Genomic DNA, 21,502 nt, shown 5'->3' on the forward strand with positions numbered 1-21,502 from the left:
TCAATGATTGAGCCAAGGTATGGGAAATCTCCCCCCCCCCCTCAATTTTCTCATTGTCAGCATTGAAGTCATGTAAATCTTCTGTGATTATTTTCGGAGTTTTTCACACAGCTAAAAAATCCGACTTACCTGTTTCATCCGTTATCCATTTATTCTTCTCTTTTGTTTTGGCTACAGATAGTGTCCTTTTGCATTCCTCCTTGACTATGTCCCTGGCATCTGTCCATAGTTCATTTGATTTCCGGTCAATTAGGCTTAATAGGGCAAATTTATTTTTCACATTATCTTTAAATTCTGCTGGGATGTTCTTCAGGTCATATTTCAGCATGATGGTTGGTTTTGTAGTCTTCTTTAGCTTTATTCTAATTTTGGATCCTAGTATTTCATGGTCTGTGCCACAGTCTGCACCTGGTCTCATTTTTAAACTTATTTAACTGCAGTAATAAATTAAAAACAGATTTAAAAGATTTAAAAAACATTTTAAAAACCATGTATGCTGTATTTGGGATGAATTAACGAGGCTGAAAGGCTTTGATGGGCAGACAAATTTTAACTTGGTGCCTACATGGCATGAATGCTGGTGCCAGTCAGGTGCCAGGGGGAGAGCATTCCACAATTGGAGTGCCTCAGCTGAGAAGTCCTCTCCCAAGTCCCAACACAATGTATTGATCTGACTGATAGGACACAGAGGAAGGGACTGGACCCCTGGTTGGTCTTATTCCTTGGGTAGGCAAACATGTTGAGGAACACTGATCTCATATTCTCCAACTGCCCTAATTTTGGCAGGGAACGTCCCCTGTCATCCCATTTTCAGCTGCTTTCCCCCAGGTTCTCTTTCCTGTTCCTGTTTTCCTCCTTTTTGTCAGCTTACTTCAATTTCTGCAAACTCAGTTCAAAGTGCAACAGTACTTTGCCATCAGTTAACTCAGTAGTGGTCCCTAACAGGCAAAGACAAACTGCTGCCATTGTGACCACACTATGATGTCACTTGTCCATGTGTGTCCCACTTTTAATCTGTGAAGTGCTGGAGGATATGCGATCTCCACTAACTGGCAGCAGCTCTCCATGGCTTTGGCAGATACACTTTTATAGTACTACCTGGAAGTTGTACTTTTACTTGGAGATCTTTTCCATGCAAAACATGTGCTTGCCTTTTGAGTTATGTCCCTTTCCTACTCTCGGTGAATATCTGGAGCTTAGCCCATGAACAAATAAGATGGCTTACCACTTCCAGCTTGAATTCAAAAGCCCCCGGATGTTATCATACTTAAATTGCCACCTATCTAGCCAGGATGCTGCTACTTGGATGCATCTGGGTCGAAGCCTTGCTCAGACAGCCAATTTTTAAAGTCGGAAGCTCCCCGACTTCAGAAAAGTGCTGGCTGAGTGAAGCTTTGACCTGGGATGCACCCGGGGGGGTAATATCCCTTGAATAAGAAAACAAAGCATTTGGAGAATAAAAGTCTATTTTTAAAAAATTAAAACATTGTTCAAATAATTTAAAAAATAGAGAAAAGAAAACAAAGCTTTTGGGATCTTCCAGGCATGACTTCAAGGCATTTTCAAATTCAGGTATAGGTTCCCAAAACAACATACAGTTGAATATAGTTCCATGTACTGATGATATTCTATTGTCCCATTTGATGTTAGGGTCATGATCTTGGAACTAAAGAGGCAGGTTTAAAAGGTTTAAATAGGGATTACCACAACTGAGTAACAATCTCTCATTGTAAGGGAATGGAGTGTCTGTGCGCAACCAGTTAACAAACTGGTTACGCACAAACACTCCACTCCTTCACAATGAGAGTCTGTAACAACCTGAAGACACACTGCCCGTTACAGACGGGCACCCTAGGACAAACTCAGTCTGTGCTAAGGTTAGAAAGGAGCGTCTCTTCCAGACACCCCTAACCCTAGCACGGACTGAGTCTGTACGAAATGGCAGTGGCCGTTCCACACGGCCGCCGCCATCTTGATGTAGCAGACACGCTGCGTCTGTATGTCGCGCCCCGGAAATGACGCCGCGAGTGTGCGCTTCGGCACTTGCAGCGTCTCTTCCGGGGTGCAGGAAGGAGCGCGATTTTCGTGCTCCTTCATTGCAGCATCTGGGAACTGTGCCATTTGGCTGCTGTGGTTCCCGGACGCTGCAACCGGCAGCGGCGCGAGACTGCCCCTTCTGGGCAGTCTGTAATGCGCCACAGTGATAGTTTAAACACATGAAACTGCTGTACAGAGGAACACTGGAATTCATGTGCTGAGTTTGGAAAAGCCTGAAAAGGGAAAAACAAAACAAATGTCTACTAGGAAAGGTAAGACTATGTGCCCACCTTCCTCCTCCCATATGCTGAGTTAACTGTGTGCAAATTAGTCTGGCATTTTGAGTTCAAGTGCAGCAATTGAAGTAAAAACATCAGGTTTTAACAATTTTAAAGGTTCAGGGACACTACAAGGAAAACATGGCTTCAAGGCACCTACAGTTTCATATGAGAATGCCTCTGGCTCCTTTAGGTAATCTACAGAAATTATGTGCCTATGTAACCTGCATTTAAAAATAACAATAAAAAAATTAACACCGTTTAAATTATTATGTGGGCATAAAAACCCTCTTGGTTACAAGAATTAAAACCACATTGTAAGAATTAAATTAATATATCTTTAATAGTCAAATGCCGTAAAAGCCAGATAACAGTGTGCTGTCTGTCGCTTTACTTTTTGTCTGCTGAATCTGACATGGTGGCTTCAGAGTCGGTGTCGTCATCTGTTATGCAATCATTTAATAGGTCGAAAAGTCCTTTTTTAATTTTTTACTTCTTTTAGAGAGTTTATATTTTTTCGTTATAATTTTCATTTTTCGTTTAAGTTCATGTATACAACTGCAACACTCGTGAGGCGTGGCTTTAGCGATAGGTGGGAAGCGGCTTCTTCACATTTGGCCGGCGGCTTCGGATCGGGACAAAACTTTTTGATTGTTTTTTTGGACATTTTGAACAGTTTTTCCACAACTGACTCAGAACTCAACGGTGGCCATCGGTCATTTGGCTTCGTAGCCACCCATTTTCAAATATGCATTCAAGGGTGAGCTTTTCTTTCATCATCCTCCAGTTTTCTTATGATTTCCATTTTGGCAGCCAAACTTATAGATCTAAGTTTTTGTTCTTGGGTTTTTAAAAACAAACAAACAAACAAACAAACAAACAAACATTGGAGAATTAGTGAGGCAGAATTACCTGCTCTTCCCTTTTCTCTGTTTTGCTGTTCAAGTAAGGGATTCTGGGTGCAGCTACTTTTCCCATTGCCTGTTGCAGGCATGCATGACTACAGTAGTATCAGATACAGTAAAATCCTGCTCTTTTTAAGCTTATTGCATTGTTTGCCACAGATAATTGAAAAACATCCAGCTAGACAGAGGAGGAGGAAGAAAGTGGGCTTGGCAAGTACAAAAAGCCTTTGTAAAAAGGAGCATCATTGTCAGAGGTCTGTATTTTGGGGTAGGAATTAATATCAACTAGCATCACAGAAGACTTGCTCATTGTGGAGATGAAAACTGCTAGAAATAGTTTATTGACATGGATCAAGTGATTTTAGACGCTTCTTTCGGGTAAAGAGATGGCAGCTGTCGCAACGAATGCCTACATTTCAAAAGGCTTCACTTTATCACTGACAAGCACCCATACATTTTCCCTTCAAGGGAACCCAACCTTGCAATCCAGACTGGATTTTTGTTCCATTTGGAAAGAAGCAGTGAGAGATCTGAGTAGGAATCCACTAATCTTGCAAGTAATCGGGACCCAGAATGGAGCATCGCCCTAAATAATTCACAAACTATCTTTGGTGCTTCAAATAAACAAGAAAAAGAGGCCGGCTTGACGGTTTCATTGCCTTATTACAAATGTGGCCAAAGGAACTGCAACCTTTTTATGGGACACTTTCATAACAACTGCAAGTTAAATAGCTTTTCACCTCTATCCTTCATCACAGCTTAAGAGGGCTGATTTCCCTGTGAGAGAAGGCTGAGCTCAGCTGACACTATTTCATATCTTTTTTTTATGACGGGCAGCAGCAAAAGACGAATAGCACTTTGAGAAATTTCGATGCATCTATTATTCAGGAAGGTTAAGCAACTAATGAGGGAACATTTTTCAAAGCTTTCCCTGCAGAAGCTGTTTACAATTAAGTTTCCTGCAAAGAAACGAAGTCTTTCTTTCAGCTTAGATAGAGGAGCAGGAAGGATGTTGAGTGCCTTTCTAATCAGCAGCAGTTATCTTGAGCTGCATCCATGATGCGGAAATAATCTGGTTTGGCACCACTTTAACTGCCATGGCTCAATATTATGAAGTTCTGGGAACTGTAGTTCTTTTGTGGCACCAGGGCAGTTAAAGTGGTGTCAAACTGGATTATTTCTGCAGTGAGGATGCTGCCTTTATGATCACAACACAGTGAGGGTGGGGAAACTCTCTGTGTGTATTCAGGATTCCATGTTCATTACAGCAACAGTCACATTTCTAATGTGAAGTTGAAGGTTCTCATGGCCGGCATCCATAGTTCTTTGTGGGTTTTTCGGGCTATGTGGTCATGTTCTAGAAGAGTTTATTCCTGACTTTTTGCCAGTATCTGTGGCTGGCATCTTCAGAGAAGTCACATTTCTTCTCCCAATGATGTCTTTTTTGGCCCCACATGCTTACCACGATTTTCACATGAGTATGCTCCTAACTTAGGGGCAAAGCAGACTGGCAAAAACACCAGTTTAAGGGTAGCGTGAGGGTATGGCATATGCACTCCACACGCTCTGACACTATCCCCAAGGTGGGACCATGCTGCCCTGCTGATCACAGTGCAAGTGGCATCATGGTGTTTCTGCGGCACAGCATTTATGTGCTGTGCTACATAAATGAGGAAAAATCACTGTGGCTGTAGAAAAGCTGGCTTTTTGCCAGCTTAAAAAGGAGTGGCATTTTGACGCTTCTTTTTGAGCCAGCAAATAGCTGGATCAGGACTGTGGCATGCAGTTGCCACCCCTTTACAGCCATCTGTTTCGACCCTTACTCATACAGGGATGCGGTGGCTTAGTGGTTAAGATGCCAATTCTGATGATCAGAAGATTGGAAGGCTGGCATTTCGAGGCGCAAGTACTGCATGATGGGGTGAGCCCCCCTCCATAATTGTCTCCTGCAATCCTTGTAGTTTTAAGAATCTATTGGAGGCTGTCTTACTCTCCTTCTGTGCTGAGTATACATCTAGCTAAGTCTGCCCTGCCCCCCTGAATTATTCTAAAAAAGTTGGAAAACATTTTAAGAAAGAGGATGAATAGCAGAAGAAAACTGTGCTATTGTAGTCAAACGGGGACTTGCAGAAAGATAATGCAAGGGCTAAACTGGAATTATGGCACAGTTTGACTGCAACAGTTCAGAACACCTCCGGAAAAACAAAACAAAACAAAAGCCATTGCCATTATTTCCAGGACTTTGAATTAGAGCTGTGCAGTTCTGTTGGTCGTTTTCAGTTACTCTTTTCGTCAATGATGGTGAATTATATCACAGAGCAAGGGGTCCGACTTCAATTGCCTGTAATGAGATTTGTTACACAAAGGAATGTAAGACTTAACGATTTCTCAGGGAAAGGTATTCATTCAAAAAAAATAAAGAAACGCTTTAGAACTTCTCCAGTAGACTCATGGGACTGAATGAGAAGAAAGGCCTTTTGTCAACTTAATGCTTCCTTGTGAAGTTAAGAACAGATATAGAGGAATGAAATGGGAAGCCTGGCATAGGCAATGCGGGGAGGCTTAATTGCTTGGCTTCGGTTGTTGTCTTGATCTGGACCTCATCTTCCACCTTTACTAGCACCTTTATGAAGATTGGTGCCAGTGGAAGATCTGCTACTCCCATCTCCATACTCTCCAATTGTCCCCATTTGTCAGGGACAGTGCTGATTAATCCTTTGTCATCCCACTTTTTCAACTGCTTTTTAAATATAGCCAGCCCTCCACATTTGCAGCTTTGATTATTCACGGATTTGAATGACAGGTTCCAGGAATCTCTAGGTCTTTGTTCCCGCCATCCCCAGATTACTTTAATTGTTAGAAAATGAGTTCAAAGTGCAATAGGAGATTTATGATTATTACCTTTTATTTATACAGTGCTGTAAATTTACATAGTGCTGTACATACAATCAATTAAAATAGATAAAATAAGCCTGTCTATGGCGTACATTCTACAAAAATAATTAAATATAATACATATTAATACATGTTGACATTCAAACAATAAAATGTTGAGTTTGTACTAAACTCAAATGAGGTGGGGTGGGGTGAGAGAAGAGGTTGCCTTTTCCAGTAGACTCAGGCAAAAGCAAACTGTTACTACCTCTCCTCATCAATAACATTTGCCATCTTGATCATATTCTGACGTTGCTTGGCCATATACATTTCGGTTTTTATCTGTGAAATGTTGAAAAGGTATGCATCTCTAGAGATGCATGAATCTGTCAGCAGTGATGTCATGCTAAATTAAGTAGTACAGACACTCATCCTGACAGTTTCGATAGTCGCATCCGCAAGGAGACTCCAAAGATGCAAACAGCTGTCTTAATTCATATCAACCAACCAGTTTGAGAGCTTTCATCTCTAGCAGACACTCAAAGTAGACAGGAAAGTTGCAGATGACACCATTGCTCCTGCTAATCATATTGCCTTGTTGTTTTGATCCTGTGAGCCCTAGCTCCATTATATCACTGTACAGACAGAAGGGAAGAGCAACGTTTCATTGGTGTGCTTGGAAAATTCAGAAAGAATTGGTGAGCTTCAGGAGAGACGTACCAGACAACCTTTAGCACATACAAACCTGGGTAGCTTATCACTGTATACTGATCTCTCTCTCACCCTCGCTCTCATTCAAATAAGTCCTGGTTTTCATGTTGATAAACATTTCTTTTCTGTAATTTCCCCAGGGTTTTAATATATTTCTTGCCATATGGCAACAAGTGGATTTCCTCAGAGTATAATCCTCCCAGTGTGCATTGTAAACAAATCCCATTCTGCTGTCATTACTACTTACTGCTTCATTTTGGGTATGTTTCCCCAAGATTTACATAACAGTGTTAGTTCCCCCCCCCCCCCCCCATTAATCTGGTTGCAGTGGGTTTATATTACCTATACAAAAAGAAGATACAGAAACTTTGGTTTGTTACCCAAAGAACAGGTGTGGGGGACTGAGGGGTCCCCACCAGCTGTCAGCGATTCTTCAAATGTTGGGGGAAATTAGCTTTGCAATAGGTTTGGGTAACATTTGGGTCATGTGCACCAGAATCTACCAGTAGTAACTGGGAGGATTCCAGGTTCTGGGTGAATTTAGAAGGTTTTATTTATTTCGAAAATATTACAGAGTTCAGGCAGGCACACAAGGTAGCAATTCACACAACACACCATTCAGAGCTAACTCAAATGGAAATATGGAAAGGGGATAGAAGAGTTTTTACTGGTTGCAGTACCTATCTGATGAGAAGCCTGTGGGAACCTGGAGTGGGTCAGACTGGGAGGTTTGTGTGCAACACACAACATACACAGAGTGCCGGTGTGTATGCAGGCTGGACTGTGTGTGCGTTAGGTTTTGAAACCATATTTATACCTTAAAACTAGCTGTAGATGATAGGCTATCTAACCAGGTAAGAATGGCTGAATGGCTCATCTTTTGTACCCAAGATTAAAAGGGTAAACCTCCACTTCTCAAGGAGTGAATATGGTCAATGGGCATGGAATAGTAGGAGAATGTTATGGATGTGTTTGTATGACAAAAAGATTGAGGGATGATGGCATGGAGCATCTAAGAAATTGGCATGGCTGACTAGTTGGCATCTTGAACAAGAACATCCCATACTGCAATATTTAGTTGCAGGTCCCAGTTGCTTCCAGTCTGAAGGCCAGTGATTCATCTATAATGACAAAATTCCATGTGGAAGTAACAAAGCAGTTGGGATTCCATTACTAGCCAGTCATATTTGGTGACACATCTGAGCTTTTAACTTATTGTTGTTGCAAGTACCTTACTTTACTGGCCTTGAAAGCTGCGAGGACAAAAGGAACTTCTTTGTCTCCTTTGCTGAGCAATGCAGTTGGAAATCCAGGGGGAATTCTAACATTTAGACTATCAAGAGGATTTCCTTTGTATACAGCTCTTTAGGCTGGCTATAAATGGACGGAAACACATTGTACACAGTCTTTCCGAAACAGACTGCAGGTTACAGCTGAACTTAGTGAGTGTCGAACCTCTGACCCTGTTTTTGAAAATGTATATCTTTTTTTAAAAAATCCTTTTTCCCCTAGTTGTGCTAAAAACACATTGGAGAACAAAAAGAGTGTGTGAAAGAGAAAGGCTGAGCGGAGATTTAAGGGCGAGGGAGGGTGGTAAAAATGGTATCCATACAATAGTCAAAATATGGAAAGCAACAAAAAGATGATCATATTGGTTGCTATTAACTCAGATAATTCAACAAGCATCTTTTCTCAGACATAATATAAAGACAGTTGTTTTCTCCACATACTGATGAGCTGCAATTCTGATTTTCCCAGACTGTTGGTCCATACTCTGCAACTGTCTACATTTGGCAGGAACAGTCTCAATTAATCCTCTGTCCCATCATTTTAAGCTGCTTTTAAATGTCCCTGTTTTTTCCTCTCCCCCTCCCAAGTTCCCTCTTTGTTCTCAGATTTTTTCAATTAGCCATAACTGAGTTCAAAGAGCAAAAGTAGTAATTGCAGACATTTAGCTCAGGAAGGAGAGAGGCATAGGTTCTCACATTTCCCAGTTGGCTCAGGCAAAAGCAAACTACTGCAGCCTTTCTTAGCTTCTGTGCTCCTTCTCATTAATAACGTTTGCCATCTTGACCACGCTCGGATATTGCTTGGTTACACATGCCACAGTTTTCATCTGTGAAATGTTGCAGGGTGTGCTCTGAGAGTTAAAGATCCAGCAACAACCAAAGGGCCAACCCCTGATATAGTTTACAAATTTATCTAATAGAAAAAATGATCTGTATCACAAGCCTATATCAATAATATATTACTTGAACTTTTATGACTGTACCAGAAGATTCAGGAGAACTATATCTGACGAAATGATCAGAACACAAACCATAATTCCTCCTAAATATCATAAAGGCACCAGATCCTGTTGGATTTTGTGAGCAGGGCCAGCCCTGGTTAGCTCTTGGATGGGATACCGGCAATGAAGACCAGGTGCTATAGGCTATACTTCAGAGGAAGGAACTGGCAAAACCACCTTACCTAAGGAAAAACCTATGTGATTCATGGGGGTCACCATAATATGACTTGATGGATGACTTGAAGGAACACGTGGGTCCAAAGCACACTGCAGAAATAATCCAGTTTGAGACTGTTTCAACTGCCCTGGCTCAGTGCTAGGGAATCCTGGGAATTGCAGTTTATTGTGGCGCCAGAGCTCTCTGACAGAGGACACTAGATGTCTCACAAAACTACAATTCCCAGAATTCCCTAGCATCGAGCCAGGGCATTTAAAGCCGTCTCAAACTGGATTATTTCTGCAGTGTATTTTGGACCATAAACACACATAAGCATAAGCACTTTTATTAAAATTACTTGTCCTTTATGGGGAGAGGAAATGACAATATTAAATTAGTTTCTTTGTGATAATGCACCCTTAGTCGTCACGCTATGCCAACTCTACAGATTGCTTGCTAGATGTGTATTTTCTGATGTTTCTAAATAGGGGGAAAATTTTTCTCTCTCTTTTTTAGAGCAGTACTCTGTGTTAATTACATTAGCCTTTTCTGTGAAGTCCTAACTGGAATGCATGTTGAGAACATATATTGAATTTCTATCAGTGGCTCAGGGTGATTTGGGTTGCTTTTGATTATCGAGATAGATCTGTGCACTTTTCCTGACCCTGGGCTGCTTTCTCTAGCAAAGGCTTTGTATAACCACCTTCATGTGCTAGTGCGCTATCCATAATGTAATGGCCAGTTCTTCAGTCCAGCATTCCAAAAATGTAACTCCACCTTTTGGGTGTGAATCAAGTCTTGAGAAAATGATCAAAACACACAATGCATTCATCATAGTGTAGTAGGGTCTCTTGGGAAGGCAAGAGTATGTGAGTTGTGATTAGAAGGTGCACTGAAAACTGCCACGCTTGGAAGATGTATTTATTTTTTATCACAGCTCCCAGAATCCTCTAACCGTGCTGCAGAAACAGCACTCCAGATTTGTGGCCAGAGGCTATCCGGTATCTTGGATCACAATGGACGCGAAAGTCATCATTTAACCATAGGGACTCTTTGAAGGCTCTGAAGGACCTGGGGAAGAATGTCAATTTGATGCTGCTGCCTCCTTTCCTATGTGAACGTGACCTCTTCCTCTTGAGCCCCAGTGTTCCCCTTTATAATATTACATTGTTAAGAGAGACTGGGGAGAAATATTTCCATTCTTTGAGAAAGGAAAGGTAAATTGATGTGACAATATGTGCTGAAGCTTACTGAGGAAATGCTTGGAAACCTGGAACTGGAAGTCATCCAAGGACCTCTGTCTCCCACCAATGACAGTGAAAATTGTACATTGTCTGTTATATACCAGTGTATTTAGTGTTGGTGATTATTGTCCTCCAGATGCTTTTGTATTGCAGCTGCCACAGTCCCTCATCACTGGTTACACTGGAAGGGCTAGTGGGAATATTAGGGCATTTGGAGGCCTTCAAGTTCTCCACTGTGACCTCACCCTCACCTCCTGTGCCATGAGTACTTGTTTCTTTCAACTCATTAAAAACTAATTTGATACATGGGAGTCCTTGGTAGAAAGTGGAAGATGGAGGTGGAAAAGGAGCCACGCATACCCTCTTCATGGCCTTGTGGCTCTTGCTGTTATGCACCTTGAGTCAATCCTGGCTTATGGCAACCTTCTCATAGGGTTTCCTTGGCTAAAGCCCTGGCGGTTCAGTGGTTAAATGCCTGTACTGCAGCCACTTGGTTCAATCTCAGCCAGGGGCTCAGGTGGACTCAGCTTGGCACCGTTCTGAGGTCACAAAATGATTACCTAGCTTGTTGGGGGCATTTAGCTTACACTTTGTAAAACAATGCTTAAGTGCACTGATAAGAGGTATATAAATGTACTTGCTATTGCCTTATGCTACGTTGGGCAAAGTGGAGCTTGAGGGTTACAGTTGAACCCTGGGGCAAGTTTTGTGGCATCCAGGGTATCCCATGCCCAGAGTTCAAAATGCTTTGCCTCAAAATGCCTTCTAGCATCACAGGGGACCTTTTTGTTCCACTGGACCAATTGAGAGCCAGGAAAGGCCTTTTTATGAACCTAGAAATAGACAGGGAGCACTTTCAACTCACTATCTGTTGTTTAAAAAAAAAGGGCCTCTCCTAATCCTAAAAAGGCCTCTCCTGGTCCAGGGATGGTTGAAACATGGCAAAAGTGTCTCAATGCCCCTTAAGGGCATTTGGAAACAAAAGTTTTATGATTATTTTTTGCAGGAGGTATGGTGATGGGGTGCAACCCTCCAAGGTCTTCAGCCTTCACAATTGCCCACCCCTGTTTTAGGATGAGAGAATGTGACTTGCCCGAGGTCACCCTGTGAATTTCCATGGCTGAGTAGCAGTTTGGACCCTAGTCTTCCAGAGTCCTCATCCAACTTGCAAACCACGACACCACATTAACTTGCGCCCTGGTGGCGCAGTGGTTGAATGCCTGTACTGCAGCCATTCACTCAAAACCACAAGGTTGCGAGTTCAAGACCAGCAAAAAGGCCCAAGCTCGACTCAGGCTTGCATCCTTCCAAGGTCGCTAAAATGAGTACCCAGACTGTTGGGAGCAAATTAGCTTACTTGCTAATTAGCTTACTTGCTGTTCACCGCTATGATCTTTGGAATAGCGGTATGTAAATAAAACAAATTATTATTATTATTATTATTATTATTATTATTATTATTATACTAGGCTGACACTGAAAGGGGGTACTCATTTCCATGAGTGCTGTGTCTGACAACTCACAACGTATCTCACTCCTTATCAATATTCTTATCTTGCCTTTCCTTTGCCATTAACCCCTCTAAAAATAACTTGAGCTAAAGAGCAAGCTGTATATTGCATCAAATACCATCAAGTTAAAATTCTAATAATGAATTCACATCAGGTTATAAAATGGGGCTGATTGGAAGACTATCAACGTTTTGTAGCCTTGCCAATTGTAAATTATGACTGTGATCTTTTAGTGGCAAGATGGCCATAAATACTCATAATCATTCTGAATTCTGTCAGGTATTTCACATTTAAGATTGTAATGCATTTAGTAGTAAAAATATGGTCGTATAAATTATTGCAGTGAAGAGAGTAAAATGGCAACATTTCTGAACTGGTTTGTGGAACTCTGTGCATTACTAGTACAACTGTGAATCTATTTTAATATCGGAAAGGCCTATGAAGGCTCCTGCTAACAACAATCTCCCACCAGTTTATTTTCACTTGATGACTAAATCGAGGAGGGCTGCTCTGATGCTAGTAGATCTTCTCTTGATTTTAGTCCAAATTTTGAAGAAGCTACCAGAGGTTTTTGTCGTTGTTGTTAATTGCCCCTGAGTTGATCTCGCATCATGGCAAGCCTGTGGGTGAGACATCTCCAAGGTCCCCTGTCCTCCAGTGCTCTGCTCACTGCAGGTCCAGGTTCATGTCCTCCCTGGTTGAGTTTAACCATCTGACATGTGGCCTGCCTCTCTTTCTATTGCCCTCTACCTTTTCCAGCATTATTGTCTTTTCTAATGAGTCAGGCCTTCTCATGATGTGGTCCAAGTACGACAGCCTACATTTCGTCATCTGGCTTCAGGGAAGTTCAGAGTTGATCTGCTCTAGAACCCACTTGTTTGTCTTCTTGGCTGTCCACAGTATCCTCAGCGCTCTTCTCCAGCACCACATCTCCAGTGAGTTGATTTCATTTACTTGGAGGACATAACTTTTTCGTTTGCATCAAAACCTGGAGTCAGTGCACCATTTTTTGGCTATGAAAGCCACCAGGCTCCACCACATAAATTCATTGCATTTCTGTTCAGTGTCGAATGTCCTGACTTGTCCTTAACATATGCATTGGAAACAGGGCCTTTTCTGATAGTGTCTCTGTATATGCAGAACTCTACTTATGTGTAGGCATAGTTTTTAATCAGAATTTGGAAAAATTACATTTTGGATTAGAGTTCACAGAATTCCCATTGTGACCATCTGGAGGATTCTGGGAGTTGTAGTCCAAAAATGTGAAATATATCTCTCCAAATTTTCACTCTGCATTGTCAGTTTTAAAACTCACATTAGATATCTTCCTGTTTCTAGCTACTTTGAACTAACATATGGAGGATGTATTTGGGATTGTTTTTCAACACTTGTTATTCTAAGTTTCTGTCATATGCTGCTTTTCATGAATGTATGCTGTGTTTTGTATTATTTTAAAACTGTTGCTTTGTTGGGTTTTGAATATTACAATGATTTCATGTGAAGTGTGGTTATTATGGAATTTACCTACTGCTGCTTTGGGGTTATGTTGATGATTTCACTAATGAAACAAAAGTCTGAGTATTAGCATCAACAGACTTTAAAATGTGTTTCACACCAATGTCTGTGCGAAATGGTCCAAAATAAACTGATATTTGCTGGTTGGTCCTGAACATCCATATTAATATTTGAAACATCAACCTGTCTAAATGTTAAGGTTTGGTCAAAACTGATACATAAATACATATTCTTAAGAAACTGTTTTTACAGACATCCAAAATGTATGTTTAGATGGTACCAAAGTAGTTGGTGCCAAAACCTATTAAGGTCTTCATTTTTGCCCTAATAAGTACAGTGCAAAATCTAGTGACTTGACAGATCAAGCAAGCGGATTTGAATAACATAAGAGACAGAGAACAAGACAGCCAGCCAGGCGTACCCTTTAAATCATAGTATAGATACATATTATGAAGAATTTAATAGAACTATTTCTTATAGTACAGTGCAAGTCACCTTGGAAAAATTAGCCCCGAAAGACAGCTTATAAATGTTGACTTACTTCTCTCCCCCCCCCCCCCATGTTCAATGTGGATGTTATTGCACTTTGCTGTATGGCCAACACAGCTATCCCTGGTTATGTTTTATAAAATCATACCATCACAGAGTCTTAGAGTTGGAAGGAACTACAATGAACCAATCCCCTCCCATGCAGGACTACACAATGATGGTAGCAGTAGTTAAAGATGCTCATCCAACCTCTGTTTAAAGACCTCCAAGGAAGGAGAGTCCATACCCTCCAAGGCACCATCTAACAGCTCCGATAGTCAAGAAGGTCTTCCTAATGTTTAGGTAGAATCTTTTTTCTTGCAATTTGAATCTATTAATTCATGTTCTGATTCCTGGAGCAGCAGAAAACAAACTTGCTTCATCTTTCATATCATAACCCTTCAGATATGGGATGGCTATCACATCGCCTCTCAGTCTTCTTTTCTCCAAGCTAAACATAAAATGATAAAAGCTGAGCAAGAATATGGACATACTTATGTTGCTATGTCAAAGACTATATAATGATCACACTCAGGGGCATGCTTTAGTTTTTATGCCTACATCAACATTTTCCCTCACAGCGTCTTTATAGTATGAATGTAGAGAAATTCTCCAGAATGCTTTCTCATTTTTAAATCTTTCCTTATAGTCTGCAGATGTCCCATTGTTCTTCACATCAGAGAAGCAAGTTCTTGGAAGTTGCTGCCAGAAGTGTAAGCCGCCCGGCTGTCTTTTTTTTTGAAGCATCCACATGGCAACAGCTGGAAATGATGCGACAAGCTCAAGTCCTCTTGTTTGAATGGCCGAACCTTTGGACAATCTGTAAACAATTAACTGCTGCTTTGTGATGAAAGTGACATGACAAAGTGATAACTCTTTTTTGAACATTCACGGGGGTCAAAATAAACATTTGGAAACCAAGAGTATATTTACATAGTTGTAACAAATACTGGCACTTTAGAAAGTTGAATGGACTTAGCATAGAGAGCTAGTATAGTATAGTACATTATATATAAACACAAATACTTGTGGCTTTGTATGCTGTAACACCATTGTAGTTCCACACTATGCTGTGGATTCTTGTAGATTGTTAATACAATTATTGAATAAACATCCAGACTTGACAAAAGTTATAGCTTTGACTATAACTTCCAGAATCCCTTGCAGCCAGAATGACTATTGGCCATTGGGAGAGTTCTAGGAGATGCAGTACAAAATAACCAGCATTTCCAAACTCTTGTCTTCCTAGTGGGATCCTGACTCACTTGGGAACTTGTCAGTTCTAAACTCATATTTTTAAGCTCCTACACAGAGAACATTTATTCCTCAGTTGTGTTCATGCTGTGAGCATTTCTACCGCACAAATGGATTTAGTAGTCATTTTGCATTCCTGGGAGTATGGGATTTGTAGCTCTGGAAAGGACTGTTGGAGAGAAGAAAGACAGTGGGGTGGTTGTCATCATTATTGTTGCTATGGTTATATCTGTGTGCTTTTTATGGTTTTCCATGGAGAAATATATAATCTGTTTGCAAACTGTGTTCGAAAAATACAAGGTGTACATTTGATGCTATAAAATAAAGTGACTAGAAGTGACACTAGTATAAAAATGGCAGAGGTCTACACTACATTTTGGGAAAACATGAATCCCTTCCTCCAGTTGTAAGTTGCTGGCTGTCACAATGGCCTTTTGACTCAGATTTCTTCCTGATCATAATGTATACCTGCAAAAAGCTTGTGAAGGAATTGAAACTGCAAACATCTGAAAGATCAATGGAAAGATGTACTGTGGATTTCATTGTCACTGACTTGTGAGCAAGAAGACATAGATCAAAAGTATTGCTGAAGTGGGCCAGTGGGCCCTTGCTATCTGCTAGGGTTTGATGTCAGGACCTCATGTGGATAACAAAATCCATGGATGCTCAAGTCCCATCAAATACAGTGGCGTAGTAAAATGGCATCTCTTATATAAAATGGCAAAATCAAGCTTTATGGGGAGTACCCATATATGTTCTATAGAGTGGAAGAACTATGATTTCACTGATGAATATAGTCCTCTGTAGAGAAAAAAATCCGTGGATATAGACGGCTGACTGTATGACCACAAAAGAGAAATGAATCAGTCAAGTTTCTAGAATAAGACACTATTCCTCTGCTGTCCATGTGATGTGATAAGAACAAGAAGGAGGCCTCCAACATGCTGGGTAGATCTTCTGTTCAAAGTTTATAACAAGATATGGATGAGAATTGCACAGAACAAGATGGTACAGAATCGTTGCCATCTGCATCATTGGAAAGACTATATTCATTGGTGAAATCATGGATCTTCCACTCTGTAGAACAGCTATGTTTAACATTTGTGAGTACTCCTTACTTTAAACTTCTATCGCCTAATTTTTTATGTATTTTTATTTCATTTATTTACTGTATTTTTATGCCACCTTTCTCCCAGGGACCCACGGCAGCTTCCATAACAACAAATTAAAAACATTTATAAAAATGTTTTAAAAAACCACCCACGTTAATTACATTTATTTTATACATAAGATATACATTAATATTGAAGATCTTGCTTATCTATAAGATATAGACTAAGAAGAGGGAGGAGAAGTTGGGACTACAAACCAATCTTTTCAAAGCTTGCTGCTATATGCTTTAAATACTAACACTGGAAGAATAACATCTTTTTGCACAATCCATTTTGAGATAACCAATTTTTTCACAATCAATGTTGAGTGAAACTTCACCATGATCTGTCTGCACTAATACCATCTACCGGCTGAATTATATATTGCAACCATTCTAGCAATTACATTTATTAGTAGTGTACATTCACTGAGAGACCCTAGCATTCTATTGGTTAGTCCCACATTGAGTAAACCTATTCAATCAACTGTGGAATAATGAGTCAACACATAGGTAAATACCACTGATTCAGTGGGTCTACTCTAATCATTTCCCCCACCAACAGGTCTTTCATCTTTAAGAACTACACAGATCTCAGGCCAGGGAAGAGCCATTTTGTGCAGTTGGAAAAGGAAAAAACAACAACACCAAAATGTGCACATAGGAAAGAATGAAGCTATCAGAATTTCCTATCGTTTGTATGTGATACCTATCTGTAATCCTTTATGGCTGCCAATTTTGGAAAAGTTTGGAACTCTTAATTCTGCATGTGCCTGTGTCTTGCTGACCTGCATATTCAGAAAAACACGGCGATACTTGCTGTTTGCAAGAAGGATGTCATGGCTTCCCTTGGATCTTCTGCTAACCTCACAGTATGTGTGGATTTGATTTAATACCTTTACCCAGATAACTACTTAAGTGCAAGCTCTGCAGTAAATCCCATCAAAAGGTTTTTACTGTGTTCTGCTTAATTATTTTGAAGAAGGAAAGTGACCTTCCCTCTTGTGCTTGTTGTTGCTCCAGCCATAGAGGGGAAAGGCAGAGTGTTTTAGGATCTGCACATTTGTTGTGTTGAATCTGGCACATAAAGTGAGAAAAAGAGTTGGGAAGGTGAGCCCTGGACCAGTTAGTTGTGGTGCTGCCAGGGGTCACAGGATCAAATCACTGGGATGTCCTGATCAGCAGGGACAATGCCATCAACCCACCATCTCACTTAGGCTCCCTTCTTTCCTATGAGCTTTCCTGGAATCTTTACTGTATATTATCAGCAACAACAATATATTGTGAGATATCCGTTCTTGGAGATGGCTTGGTATTGAATGGACAATGGGATGTCATTAGCTTTACAAAAGGCCTGGTTTTGGTGGAGACAAAAACTGCTTGAAATGGTTTGCTGATAACAGATTGACACAGCTGTTTGCACATTTGGACTCTCCTTGGCAGCATGGTTATAAGGACTGTCAAAATGGCACCTGCACTTATTTACACAGATTTATACTACACTACCGCAGAGAATCCATGATGAGAAAAGGACACTATTTATCGCTGAAGCCTGTGTTTTACTAAATAGCTTCCTTGAATCTACAGTGTAGACATATCCTCAGAGAGGTTTGCCACCAGCGTTCAAAGACTTGCCCAAGGTCACCCAGTTTCCATGGATGAGTGGGTATTTGAACCCAGGTCTCCCAGAGTCCTAGTCTAGCACTCAAAGCATGCTGGCTCATAGAGGGGTAAAGAGTTGCTTAAAATGTAATTATGATTGTAACTGTTATGGGATTTTGTAACTATAATGCCAATGCTATACGGAGAAAGAGAGAGAAAATTCACTTTTCTGTTCAGGGAAACAAAAGAAGGGGAGGGAGAGAAGCACTCTCAGATGGTGTCTGCAGGTGAAGGCTGAGTGCTGAGTGCAAGATGGAGTAGGAGGGAGACTGACATCACTGTTATCTCTGATCCCTGATAGGAGATAACAGCAGGGATTCCTTTTCTTCTGCATTGGATTCAGGGGACGGTAAGGGGAGTAGTGGAAGGAGAGAAGAATACTTGGAGAGCGTTAAACTGCTATAAAACCTGAGCATGCTCAGTGCCCCAAACAGTCTTGTTTGACTGTTGAAAGGAGGAAAATCCATAAAACTGGGTGGATGGAAGATAACAGAGAATGGAATGAAGTATCTTGGCAAAGAGTATGACTGGCAGGCAGCTGAAACCTTGAATAGTATCATTGCATGCATGCATTCTGTGACAGAAGCCCTTATTCCTCTGTCTACACATGATGATAAAACAAACTTCCTATTTACATAATTACTGATTCTGAGATGCAAGACAGGGCATTGGATCATACCTTAACTGTGGCTCTTGTGTTGCTGAAGCGAAAGCTGATCCAGATGTTTAAATCGTTCTTGTATTTTTTTTATACTTTTATTTATATAGGCACACATTCCAGTCAAATGAAATCAATCCACTCTTACCCGGCATGAGGAACAGATTCCAAAGCTGAGCTTGAGGATGAATTGCATAGTTAAAAACATGTGTGTAAGGCCTATGTATCCCTTTAGAAGCAAAAAATGATTTATCTGCTTTAGAGGGGGGCATGCGTTTCCCAGTGGATGGTGAGATACAGCTGGAGAAAGATTCAGTTTTTATGCTCCAGTTTGTTACATTTGGCAGAAGCTGCCATGAGTTAGGGTCCTTGGGTGATGATATCGACTTTCCTATTGAATTCCTAGGTTTTCAAAGCTTGCTGATCAGGACTGGGATTAGCCTCTGACTGTGCATTTGAACAAAGATTTATAAACAAACGTATTCCAGGAGCTTTTAAGTACAGATTACAGAATCACGTACATAAATGGTGTAGCTCTGAATTCTACAAAAACAACACCTCTTTTCCTCCAAGGAATTTCGGGAAAGGTTAGCATTTATTTTAACTGAGCAGCAAGAGATAGATACTTCTGTATGTTTGTGCGTTCAGGCAGGCATGTGTGAAATTTAATGTGAGCATTTATTTTTGTATAACAACAATAATTCTGGGAAACCATAGTGTATTGTTTGGTACATACTCTATAACATTCCATAGATGAAAACCGGGACATGTATAGATACACAGCATCAGGGTGTGGTTAAGACAGCAAAAGTTATTAATGAGGAAGAGTATGTAAGCTAGGAGAATCTATAGCAGTTTGCTTTTGCCTGAATCTGCTGGAAATCCCACTGCCTCCTTTCCTTTCTCCCTCAGATCATAGAATCATAGAGTTGGAAGAGACTACAAGGGCCATCCAGTCCAACACACTGCTTGCTTCCAACGCTTAGGATTGTGTAGAGAGTCTTTTCCCTTTCCACTGTATCCTCGAAAGAACTTCAAGTAGGCAGATTGCAGAGACTTTGGGATCAAGTCAGATCCAGATAGGTCTGATCTACTGAGTGGTGAGTCTTACACAAACAAATAAAGTCAAAACCAGTGTCTTTAACTTCTCCATATAAGTCCAGCATAAGAGACAGAATTATAAAGAAGGAAATCCCTATTTTTAATCTGACTTCTGTCATGAATTTAGGGCTGGTGCCAAACTGCAGAATTAATGCAATTTGATACCAACTGCTGGTATCCATCCTATTGGATCCTGGGACTTGTATTTTGTTGTAGCACTAGAGGTCTCTGACAGAGAAGGCTAAAATAAATCGCAAAACTAAAAAAAATTAGAATTCCATAGCATTGAGCCGTGGCAATCAAAGCAGTGTCATACTGCATTAATTTTGCAGTGTAGATGCAACCTAGGAGGCCTTAGATGAAAACATTGTTTTTAATTGCCAGTCTTTTGCCTACAGTAAGGGAAAGATAATGGAGTTGTTTTCTTCCATTTGCTTCAGATAAGAGAAGAAGAGAGCCAGCATGGTGTAGTGGTTTTAGTTTTGGACAGGGCTTTGGAGACCAGGGTTTGAGTCCCCACTCAGGCATGAAAACCCATTGGAAGACCTTGGGCAAGTTACATTCTCTCAGGCTTAGAGAAAGACAATGCCCAGCCATTTCTGAACAAATCTTGCCAAGAAAAATCTTGTGACAGATTTGCCTTAGGGTTGCTGTAGGTCAGAAATGACTTGAAGGCACAAAACAACAATAAAAATGACAAGAAAGACTTCTGAAACTACATCACAGTGGACTCTTAGGGCTATAGTCGTGACCTTAAAATCCTAACAGCAACTCAAACACGGTGGCAGCAATTCTTTTAAAAAATCTAATTAACAGAAACAAAAAGTGTGTGCCTAACTGAATCAAGGGAGCTCTGCTGGGACTGTAGTAAGACGAGGTACCAAAAAGAATTTGTTATCATGGCATATTTGCAAATGTTGCCACAAAGGAATTAGAGTTAGTTAATTTTCTTTTCCTCAGATGCATGACATAGTAGCTTGTTAGGCTCTAGATAAGAGAAAACTGTAAATGTTCAAAGACAATTGAGTCTTGATTTGAGAATTGGTTTAAAAATGTCACTCCCCCCCCCCCCCCCCCGAATTGATGCAACATACATTTGCAGGACGACAAGAAGACCAGGACTCGAGTTAAGGTGGTGACACTAGCAAATACCTGGGGGAAAGCACCAGGTGCCAATCCTTTGTAATTAGTCATGTATGTAAGGACTCTGAAATCCAGAGCAGGTCTGGGTTGAGGATAGTGGATTGAAGAGAGGAGTTGGTGTGGTCGGTTTGGTGGGTTTGGATAGTAAATATAACAGACAGTATATGTCAGAGTTTTTGTTGTACATATTGCAACTGGAAGATAAAAGCCTCCAAGGACTTTGGAAGAAGCCATCTGTGTCTGTGCCTTATTTCAGGTTGGTCAGTGCCTGGTTGCCAAATACTGCACACTGGGTTGTTTTTCTGCACTATACTGTTTGTGAACCACTGTTGAAGTCAAGCACCTCAGACAGCGCTGCAGGTTGGTACCTCTGTTTGGGCCTAGTTTGTTTTTGTCACTGCCCACCTGCAGTACACAGCAAGGAGCCAACAAAACCAGCATGCTGCTAAATGGAAAAAGCAAATGCGATAGAGCAAGAATGGCA

Source organism: Sceloporus occidentalis, unplaced genomic scaffold (assembly GCF_023333645.1).
Source record: "Sceloporus occidentalis isolate IW3139 unplaced genomic scaffold, rSceOcc1.0.p SCAF_10, whole genome shotgun sequence".
NCBI classification, from domain to species: domain Eukaryota; kingdom Metazoa; phylum Chordata; class Lepidosauria; order Squamata; family Phrynosomatidae; genus Sceloporus; species Sceloporus occidentalis.